We start from the raw sequence: 12,210 nt of genomic DNA, 5'->3' as shown, positions 1-12,210 counted from the left end.
AACTGAATAGCATAATCAACACATTTTTAATATAAATAAATAAATAAATTTTTAAGAATTTTATTGATGGCAGGGAAAGCATGATATTATCAATGAATATTTACTAGATGCCCATCAAAATATAAAACTTCCCAGGAATACTCATAACCATTTGTACAGTAATAGTTTCTATCACTCCAGGACTTTCAATCTAATCCTCAAAATAGATGCAGATGAAACAAACTCAGATTGGCACAAAAACACTCATATTTTAAGAGTAAGCACATTTGGATCTCACCACCTACTCCACCCTCCAACACTTCAGTTTCCTGAGTGAGTACTGTGGCCAACAGAGAAGCTTCCATCTTGGAGCAGGACCTGTATGGTCAGAGGAGCCCAGCAGCCCAAGCAGCCACAGAGTCACCTAGCCCCCAGACTGACTGCCAGAGTGGCAAAACCACCTCAAAAATGGAAAAGCAACATCATTTTCAATAGCCAAGATATGGAAGCAATCTAGGTGTATATCAGTAGATAAATGAATAAAGAATATATGGCATCCAGTCAAGATGAAGACTTGAGTAAACACGCTTCACCATCTCACACAAGCACAGAAAGAATTACAGCTAGATCTCAAAACAAATAACACCCAGAACCACAAGAATTGTGCTGTATGGAAGTCCAACAACCAAGGATTTAAAGAAGCCACATTCATCCAAGAGGGTACCTTTGCTAAAATAGGCCACACTACTAATACAGGGAGTCAAAACAGCTCTATCTAACACACAGAAATAAACACTGGGAGGCTGTCAAATTGAGAAGACAAAGAAATATGGCCCAACTGAAAGAACAGAACCAAACCCCAGAAAAACAACTAAATGAAACAGAGATAGCCAGCCTATCAGATGCAGAGTTCAAAACACTGGTGATAAGGATGCTCAGAGAACTCATTGAGTATGGCAAATGCATAAGGAAAGAAATAAAGGCTATACTAGTGAAATAAAGAAAAATCCACAGGGAGCCAACAGTGGAGGGGATGAGCCTGGGATTCAAAACAGTGATTTGGAACATAAGGAAGAAACAAATATTCAACCAGAACACCACAAAGAAAAAAGAATTTAAAAAAAGAGGATAGTACCCTGGCTGGTGTTGACCAATGTATTGAGAGCTGGCCTGCAAACCAAAGAGTTGCCAGTTCAGTTCCCAGTCAGGGCACATGCTTGGGTTGTGGGCTGGGTCCCCAGTTAGGGGCCTGTGAGAGGCAACTGATCCATGGACCTCTCACACATCGATGTTTTTTTCCCTCCCTTTCTCCCTCCTCTCCCCTTTCTCTAAAAATAGATAAACAAAATCTTTTTTTTAAAAAAGGACAGTATAAGGAGCCTCTAGGACACCTCCAAATGTACCAACATCTGAATCATAGGGATGCCACAAGGAAAGGAACAGCAACAAACTGAAAACTTATTTGAAAAAAAAATAATGAAAGAAAGCTTCCTTAATTTGATTAAGGAAATAGACATAAAAGTCCAGGAAAACAAGTTTGACCCACAGAGGACAACATCAAGACACATAATTAAAATTCCAAAGGTTAACTATAAAGAGGGAATCTCAAAACCAACAAAAGAAAATCAGATAATTACCTACAAAGGAGTTCCTATATGACTATCACCTGATTTCTCAAAAGAAACTTTGCAGGCAAGAAGTATTCAAAGCAGTGAAAGCAAGGACCTACAACCTAGATTACTCTATCCAGAAAAGCTATCATTTAGAATGGAAGGGCAGATAAAGGGCTTCCCAAAGAAGGTAAAGCTAAAAAAGTTCATCATCATCAAGCTATTATTACATGAAATGTTAAAGAGACTTAAGAAAAAAAGATCAAAACTATGAACATTAAAATAGCAATAAATTCACAACTATCAACAACTGAATCTAAAAAAAAAAAAAAAAAAAACCAGGCAAACATCCAGAAGAGGAACAGAATCATACCTATGGAGATCACATGGAGGGTTATCAGCTGGGAGTGGGAAGGGAGAGAATGGAGGAAAAGATGTGGGGATTAAGAAGCATAATTGGTACAAAATACACAGGGGGATATCAAAAATAGTATAGGAAATGGAGAATCCAAAGAACTTATATGTACAACCTGTGGACATGAACTAAGGGGGGATTGCTGAAGGGAATGTGGCTACCAGGAAGAGGAGGGTAAAGGGGAAAAAACTGGGACAACTGTAATAGCATAATCAATAAAATACATTTTTTTAAAAGAAAAAAAAGAGTAAGCACATTTGACATGGGAAATTTTCTCATATATTAAGTTAAAAAAAGCAGGATACTGAAGTGTATATATAATATGATCCTTATTTTGAAAGAAAAAGCTATGTTTCTATATATACCTAGAAAAAAGAAAAATGAAATACAATGTTATCAGTAGTTATCTCTAGGTAATGGTATGATAAGTGATTTTTCTTCTTTTTGTTCATCTGTATCCCTAACTTTTTTACAATAAGCAGCTATTATTTACATAATTGGCAGGGATGATAGTTAAAACTATATTTGAAAAATTAAATCACTGTCATTCCTTATACCAAATGGATTAAATTTTTTAATCTCAAATGATAGAACCATAAACATACTAGAAGAAAATATGTGTAATGTTTTTAATAATTCCAGGAAAAAAAAGACCCAAGATTCCATATATCCCAAAAGCCATAAAAACAAAAATTAATTTGACTATATAATCTAAAAATACTGCATCACAAAAAAAAATCATTATCAAGAAATCAAAAGACAACCTGGAAAAAACAGCAACACAAACCAAAGACAAAGGCCTACTTTCCTTAATATATAAATGTTCCTAAATATCAATAAGACCAAGGCCCAAAACCCAATTAAAATTTGGGCAACAGATGAATGTAGATAATCCACCAAAAAAAGGTTAATATAAATTTCTCTTAAACATATTTATATGTTCAATCTCATTCATGAGGGAAATGCAAACTAAATCTAGAGTATATTGAACATAATATATGTCAGATAAAGAAAGATATAAAATTTTGATAACACATTTTTCTTTTGCAACAATGTGAGGAAACAGGCACTGCCATACATTACCGATAGAATTAACAATTCTTTTGACCTCGGTGAAGACAATTTGAAATTTCTATCAAAACTAAAAAAGCAGAACTTCCAGCCAAGATGGAGGCATAAGTGGAAATACTGTACCTCCTCGCAAAACCAAATTTAAGGACAACAAAGATTTAGGAACAAAAACACAACCATACAGACATAAAATTGAACTGTACTGAAGTCCAACAACAACAAACCATTCATCCAGACTGGTAAGAGCAGTGGAGTCCGCGGCCAGCAGAGAGAGGTCCTGGCAGGAAGAGGTGGTGGTTAGCAGACTCAGGTGCAAGGAGGAAAAGAGGAAACCCAGTAAGGTGCACTAGGCAGTTGGCTGAGTGCGAAACATTCCTGCACAGATAAACCAGACCAAAAAAAATGGGCAGTGAGACAACTGTGAAACCCAGGGCCCCAGTGATGGGAAATAAAGCCTAAAAGCACTAATTAAAAACACTTGTGGGGGTTGAGGTGCTAGGAGAGGCTCCCAGCCTCACAGGAGGTTTGTTGGAGAGTCCCACAGGGTCCTAGAACATACAAAAGCCCACTGACCCAGGAACCAGCACTAGAAGGGCCCAATGCTTGTGGGAAGCAGCAGAGGAGACCAAAATCCAAGAGAGAGTAGAACAAATGCCATCATTCCCTCTCTGACCCCACCCCCACATACAGCATCACAGTCCAGCTACGTGAGTTGCCCCACCCTGGTGAACATTTAAGGCTCCGCCCCTCATATGGCACAAACAGACCAAAACCTTATGGCTCAAACAAAAAAACAGATGAAAGCCCCAGAGTCAATACTTCTAAGCGACCAAGAGATAGCCAACCTATCAGATGCACATTCAAAACACTGGTGATCAGGATGCTCACAGAACTGGTTGATTTTAGTCACAAATTAGATGGAAAAAATGAAGGCTACACTAATTGAAATGAAGAAAAATGCACAGGGAACAAATAGTGATGGAAAGAAAACTGGGATTCAAATCAATGGAGTGGACCAAAAGGAAGAAAGAAACAACCAAACAGAAAAGAATGAAGAAACAAGAATTCAAAAAAATGAGGAGAGGCTTAGGAACCTCCAGGATATCTTTAAACTTTCCAACATCTGAATTACAGGGGTACCAGTAGGGGGAGAGGAATAGCAACAAGTGGTAAACTTATTTGAACAAATAATAAAGTAGAATTTCTCCAATCTGGCAAAGGAAATAGACTTCCAGGAAATCTAGGAAGCTCAGAGAGTCCCAAAGAAGGTGGACCCAAGAAGGAAGGTACACCAAGGTACATCATAATTACATTAGCCAAGATTAAAATGAATGAGAGAATTCTAGAAGCAGCAAGAGATAAGGAAACAGTCACCTACAAAGGAGTTCCCATCAGACTGTCAGCTGATTTCTCAGAAGAGACTTTATAGGCAAGAAGGGGCTGGAAAGAAGTATTCCAAGTCATGAAATCCAAAGACCTACAACCAAGATTGATCTATCCAGCAAAGCTTTCACTTAGAATGGAAGGGCAGATAAAGTGTTTCTCAGATAAGGTCAAGTTCCAGGAGTTCATCATCACCAAGCCCTTATTCTATGAAATGTTAAAGGGACTTATCTAAGAAAAAGAAGATAAAAAATATGAACAGTAAAAAGAGAGCAAACTCACAGTTATTAACAACCACATCTAAAACAAACACAAACTAAGCAAACAAGTAGAACAGGAACAGAACCATAGACACGGAGATCACATGGAGTGTTAGCAATAGGAGAGTGGTAGGAGAGAGGGGGCAAAGGCACAGAGAATAAGTAGCATAGATGGTAGGTAGAAAATAGACAGGGGGAGGGCAAGAATAGTGTGGGAAATGTAGAAGCTAAAGAACTTATGACACATGAACATGAACTAAAGGGGGGAAATGGGTGGGAGGGAGTGTACAGGGTGGAGGGGAATGAAGAGGGGAAATGGGATAACTGTAATGGCATAACCAATAAAATATATTAAAAATAAAAAAGAAAGAGGAGGCCTACTGGGAAACCTGCTTGGAGAAGAAAGCGGCGGAACTGATGGAGCTATGCAGGATCTGCCTAACCAAGAAGGGATTCGTGAGAGATGCCTGGAGCTGAACTGTGACTGGGAATGTTGAGCTGCACACTTCTTCTCTGAAGGATGTATGGAGAAGCCAATCTCTTGCCTCCCTGGACCCCACCATGACCTAGTGTACCATGGCACATGTTTCCCTGAACCACTACATGGAGGCACAGAACAGTGGACCCCAGATCCTGAAGGAGAGAACTGCTTCAATAGGATGGTGACTCTGAAACTCACAGGAGCACATTACAGAGGGGATGGAGACATGTTTATGCAGCCAGCTTAAGAACAGATAAGGAGATGGAGAACTTCTGAGCATGGTTTTAGCTTATAGCGTGGTGGGGAGCAGTGGAAGTTCTGGGTCTTGTGGGAGAACAGGGCTCTAAGCAGAAAAAAAATAAACATTGGAACAATGTAATAGCAAAAGACTGGAAACCATCTGGATATCCACCAATAAATTACAGTTCAACTAAATAATGAATCAGGTATTTCTAAATGTACTGGCATGAACTACTTCCAAATAATCTTAAATGAAAAAAAGTTGCAATGTAAAAGAGTATATGTTACTGTTTACATGATATAAATGCTTAGACTATCTCTGGAGAATAAACAATAAATTGCTAGTAGTTACTGTTTCAGGGGAAGAGAATTAAATGTCTAAGATTACAACAGGAAGAAAACCTCACTTTTTGAGGTTTTTAAAAAACTTGTTTATTTCTTTTTTTTTACTTTTTGGGTTTTGCACCATGTGCATGAATTGCTTGTTCAAAAATTATTTAAAAGTGAACAAAAGTTAAAAGATCACTAAGAAAAGTAGATATGGGGAGGATATAGTTCAAAACACCATGTCTTAACAAGCTTTGGATAAATGTATGAAACCTCAAGCCTGAAGATGGAGAGAAGGGTCATGGATTCCTTAGAATATAGGGAAAGAATGTTAAGCTACCACAGATGACTTACGAAAATTAAGTAAAGATATATTTGAGAACAGGTATACATCAGCAGGGAGGAAAATCCAGAAAGCTCTACAGATATAAACTAAAAAATATTCAGTAACACTTGGGAATAAAAAAAAAAAAACTTAGGAGAGGGAGCAGAGGGGAGGGCAGAGGAGAATAAGGGAGGAAAGAAGGGAAAGGGCCTAGGATAAAGAACAAGTATAAATGACCCGTGGACATGGACAACACAGTAGGGACTGTCCATGGGAGTGGAAGGGGGGCATGGGGCAGGGGAGAGCAATGGGGAAAAATTGGGACAACTATAATAGAACAACAATAAAAAAAAAAAGGAAAACTTAGAAAGTTATACTATACCATAGAACTAAAAGCATGTTATCTGAAAAGATCACATGATACTAATGATACTGAGGTATAACAACAGGAATTAAAGAGGTAAGCTTTCCACTGTATTTGGCACGGACTTAACTTTGTTAGCACTCTGCTCCAAATTTATTGATCCAGGGTGTTTCTACAGCCAATGAGCAGTTCTTTGGTGATTTGAGGTCAGGCATGCCATGCAAGAATCATGCTTCTTTCTTCCATGGGAATCAACCCAGCATACATACACACACTACACACATCAGCAAGAAGTGCTTTAGATTTTTCTGTTGCTTCTGCTTCTGCTTTCTTGACCCCAGTGCCAGGCTGATGAGTCATCTGACAACATCACTGCCTTTAACTTTTGTTATTTATGATTCTTCTTAGAAGCTAACCTTTTTGTGCTCTCCTACCAGAACCATCCAGTCTGACCCAGGAGCAAACTAAAAGAAGTAGAACCAATAGGGCAAATTGCTCAAACCACCTAAATAAGCAAATATCACTGAAGACACACTGGATTATTTCTTCTTTTTTTATTGTTCAAGTACATTTATCTCCGTTTTCCCTCCACCACTCCCCTCACCCCAGCCATCTCCACCTCCCACATTTGATCCTTCCCCCCCTTGGTTTTGTCCATGTGAAGACCCAATGAATTATTTCATGGGAACACTACAGCAGCCAGAAAATATGTATTAAGAGCCACAAAGATTATCTAACTTACACGAAATCAATAAATAAAATTCCCTTGTGATAGACTGCTCAGAAGGTTTCTAGGTGAAGTGTTGTGTGAAAGCATAAAAAGTACAGGTTAAGCCTCAGGCTACTGGGCCTGAATACTCTCTGTGGGCCACTAAAAACTGTTTAAACGAGCTGGCAATATTTCACTTGGCCTCATGAGAACACAGATTATGAATATTTGTTGTACATATTCCAAAGTAATAATTTAGAATATTTATTGTATCTTGTCTATATTTTATATCTTAATTACTATATAGTTTCTGCAATTGTTTGCTTTTCAGTTTCATCAGGAATGCTACTCAACTAGAAGAATGAAGCCATCAATAGGAGCCATGACATTGTCTCTCCTGACATCTAGTGGATGGATGCAAGATACCACAGTAACTATCAACGTAACATCTTCAAAGGATCAGTTTTGGGTAAAGTAAATCAATCTCCTCTCTCTCTCATCTAAAGTCTTCAGATCTTATTTCAAGATGGAATGCAAAACTGAGTATCTCCTACTGATAAGTCTGAGTTACTAGTTAGATTTGTACTTACCCAATGGCCATGTTTTTGTTTTTCCTTAGGATAGCCTGGTAATTCCATAAACACTCTTTTTGCAGGCATCAAAGACAAGGTCAACTAATCAAAAGCATGTATTCATTTTCTGTGCTTGCTGTAACAAATAACACAAACTTAAAAGCTTAAAACAATGCACATTTATTATCTTATAGTTCTGGATGTCAGTAGTTCTAAAATCAGGGTGTCAACAGGGCCTCAATTCCTTCTCAGGGTTGTAGGGAATGATGTATTTCCTTGCCCTTCCTAGTATCTAGAGGCTGCTCACATTCCTTGGCTCATAACTGCATCACTCCATCTTTATTTTTCAGGATACAACTCCAGCAGTTACCCAGTCTTCAATGATGTGACAGCATTTGCTTGTCTTGGACCAATGTCTAGCTTGCAGTGATCAATTAAATTGTAGTAACATTCTTGATGGGGCAGGTGATGCTTTGCAACACAATATGATCTTTAGCCCCTAAAAGCTCTGTTTTCACCCTCAAGTTTTGAGGTATTATACTGGGATTCAGGAAATCTGGTTCCTATTTCAAGATCTTCTAATTAGCAGGATACTTAGTTAAATATTCAACGATCTAATTAACATGACAAAGATACCCAGAGAATTACTGCTTACCTTCCAATCTATCTCCTAATTATTTCCTAATGCCTGAATTTGAAGGGGAAAAAAGCAGGGGACAGGAAGCCATTTATTCAACAAATGTAGATAAAACTTAATATGAAAATAATCCTGAAGCCCTAGCTGTTGTGGCTCTGTGGATTGAGTGCTGGCCTGCAAGCCAGAGGGTTGCCAGTTCAATTCCCAGTCAGGGCACATGCTTGGGTTGCGGGCCAGGTCCCCAGTGGGGGGCACGTGAGATGCAACTACACGTTGGTGTGTCTCTCCCTCTCTTTCACTCCCCCTTCCCCTCTCTAAAAAATAAATAAATAAAATCTTTAAAAATAAAAGAAACAAAAAATCTTGGAAAAGGATAATATTGTAACCTTAATGCAAATAAGAAATAAGCTGACCTACACAAGATCCTTTCCTGAAACATACTCTGATAAGCCAGAAGAAAGAGACTGTCTAAGTGCCTGAGGGCTGGGAACATGAAGTTCTGGTGGGAGAGAGTCCTGGAGTATACATGATTTAGTGTGCTTCGTGAAGGTGCACATGGCTAGCCCAAGTGTGAGGAAATGGGGGGGGGTTTAAGATCTTCAGAAATAATATGACAAAAACAAAAACCTTATTGCTCCTAAGACAGTGACTGATGGGACAAACATGTGAAGAGACATATACTTGCCTCTTTAAGGAAGTCCCTTTTAGAAAACTATAGCTACCTCACCCTCCACTTCTGTACTTTTCCAATGAAGCACCACTGGGGATAAAAAAAAATAATGCTGTTCTCTTCAAACAAAAGGGAAAGAAATGTGAACGAGGCTCATCCAAGGCCATAAGAGTAGCCACATAGAGAGAGCCTGAGTTTATGGCAAAGTTTGAAAATGACAGTCAGGAAGACCAAGATGCTGGTCCTATTGCAAGAAAAAGATAACTCTGCCCTGAGTGGTGTTGCTCAGTGGGTTGGGCATCGTCCCACAAAGCAAAAGGTCACTGGTTTGATTCCCAGCCAGGGTACATGCCTGGGTTGTGGGCTTGGTCCCTGGTCATGGAACTTATGAGAGGCAACTGATCAATGTTTCTCTCCCTCTCTTTCTCCCTCCCTTCTCCTTTCTCTAAAAAATAAAATCTTTAAAAAAAGAAAAAGTTGACTTCTGCAAGATAGGAGACTTTCACTGAATAGAGCTCTTCATAACGTTTAATCAAAGCAAAAGCTGTTATCCCCACCTAAAGTGAAGTCAACATGGAGGTGGGGAGAAGAGAGGTTTTTTGGCCTTTTCTTGGCATGCCATTTAATAAATCAGTATGACAGTGGCCTGAAAAGCAATTTCCTTCCCAAATCCTAATGACCACTCAAGCACAAAGCATCAACAGATCTGTAGCCACCCCAAGGTCACTTTATTTCATACACAATTTTAAAGGTTTTGAGACCTGATTGGGACTTCAGTTATGAGACAATTTAAATAGGAGAAACTGTGATTTCAGGGTATGCAACTCTTTTATAGGCCAACAGTCAGGCTCTTTAGTGTGAGAAATCAATCAACACTGTTATGGATTCAGACTGTGCTATTCCTCACTGTGACATTCATTATTCAACAAACTACTAACAACTGTACAATCCAGGATAAAGCTGGGCCTCTAAGAGATAAAGGTGAATAAATTTCCCTCAAGGGACATATTCCAGGACAGAAGGACAGACTTCCACAAATACGGTAGAAAGTGGTAAGTGCCATAAAAGTAGTATGAACATGCCACAAAATGTCAGACAAAGCAGAAGCTCTTTCTGCATTAGGAAGGACAGGAGGAGACACAGGGAAGCTTAACTCAGGAGATTGCTTTCGAGCTGGAACTTTGAAAGGTAGGAGTGAATAGGGTTTATTCTCTTGTGTTATTTTACCTACTTACTCCAGTGAATATAGTTCTCACCCAGCCCCACTACCTAGAGTACTCTGCTATACATACTGCCTAGAACCATCAGTTCTCCTCCCCTTAATCTATTCCCACCTGCTGACTATCATATCACTGCCAGCTTCTCTGGCTCTCAGCTTTTTAGCACCTCTCCTGTCTCTTTCTTGATATTTAAAATCACAAGTTGCAAAAGTAACTCCTTGGTACATTAAGATGATACATGATGCAAGCTGCATAGCCCAAAACTCAACACTCCTCTCTGACAAAATACTGGTCTTCTTATATCAGACAAATTTTCTTTGACTGAAAATCAGTTGATAATGGAGGAGTCCAAGTTTAAAGAAGCAAGAACAGTCTACCACCCCCACCCCAAAAAAGAAAAAAGTAGGACAGGTCTTTGTTCCATTTTGAAACCTATAAATATTGAGTAAGGATAAAAAGAACCTTTTGCAGCCCTGAATGGTATGGCTCACTGGATTGAGCACTGGCCTGTGAAACAAAATGTCCCCAGTTCAATTCCCAGTCAGGGCATATGCCTGGGTTAGGTCCTAGGTGGGCTAGGTCCCCAGTTAGGGGCAAGTGAGAGGCAACCAACTGATCTTTCTCCCACACATTGATATCTCTCTCCTTCTCCTCCCGTCTTCTGAAAATAAATAAATAAATAAATTTTTAAAAATCAGTCTTCTGCAATTTGAGATGCCCAAATTAGGTATCTGTCCAGCCAAGTGTCAAATACCTACGATAAAGATTTAAGTAAACGGGCAGAGTCAGCTACTAGAGCTGGGACACACGCAGCTCCTGTGGTGCCGCCAGAGCAACAGGCCTGGGAGCCGGGGAGTCAGGTATGGGAGCCAGACACTCCAAGCCCCTGTGACGGTCCTGGGTGACAGAGGAGTCAGGAACCGGAGCTGGGACATTCTCGGCCCCTGTGCCGATGCCATAGCTACCAGCCTGGGCAACAGAAGAGTCACTTGCAGAAGCTGGGACACCGGAGGCCCCTGTGACGCCACCATAGAGATGGGCCTGGGTGCTGGGGAGCCAGTTACGAGAGCCGGGACATTCTCAGCCCCTGTGTCGCTGCCACATCGACGGGACTGGACGCCGGGGAGTCAGGTATAGAAGCCAGGACACTCCAAACCCCTGTGACGTCCCTGGGCGGCAGAGGAGCCAGCTACAGGAGCCAGGACATTCTTAGCCCGTGTCACTGCCATAGCGACGGGACTGGATGCCAGGGAGTCAGGTACGGAAGCCAGGACACTCCAAACCCCTGTGACGATCCTGGGAGGCAGAGGAGTCAGCTACGCAGCCGAGGCATTCTCAGACCCTGTGCCACTCCCATAGCAACAGGTCTGGATGCTGGGGAGTCAGGTACCAGAGCCAGGACATTCTAAGCCTCTGTGCCACTGTCATAGAGATAGGACCGGATGCCAGGGAGTCAGGTACGGAAGCCGGGACACTCCAAAACCCTGTGACGGTCCTGGGCGGCAGCAGAGGAGTCAGCTACGGGAGCCGGGACATTCCCAGCCCCTGTGCCGCTGCCGTAGTAACAGGCCTGGGCACTTGACGAGGCAGCTACTAGAGCTAGGACATTCAGCAGTGGTAGGCGACCAATGCAGGGACCAGTGCGAGGACCAGCATGAGAGTAGGTGGAGATGGAGAACATCAAGAAACTTCAAGGAGTCTGCACCACTGAACTTCACAAGGATCATACCACAGAAGTTCACACCATAAACCCAGGGTTTCAGAACAGATCAATTTTAGAAGCAGAGACTAACAAGAAGAGTCTCAAACAATGGGAAGACAAAGAAACAATCCCCAAATGAAAGAAAAAGCAGAAACTTCAGAAAGAATGTTAAATGAAATAGAGGCTGATCAACTATCAGATAGTGAATTCAAAGCACGAAGTTCAAAAGGCTCACAGTGAAATAC

Source organism: Artibeus jamaicensis, unplaced genomic scaffold, assembly GCF_021234435.1.
Source record: "Artibeus jamaicensis isolate MK-2021 breed Jamaican fruit bat unplaced genomic scaffold, CSHL_Jam_final scaffold_378, whole genome shotgun sequence".
In the NCBI taxonomy this organism is placed as follows: Eukaryota; Metazoa; Chordata; class Mammalia; order Chiroptera; family Phyllostomidae; genus Artibeus; species Artibeus jamaicensis.
This window is presented reverse-complemented; position numbering follows the sequence as displayed.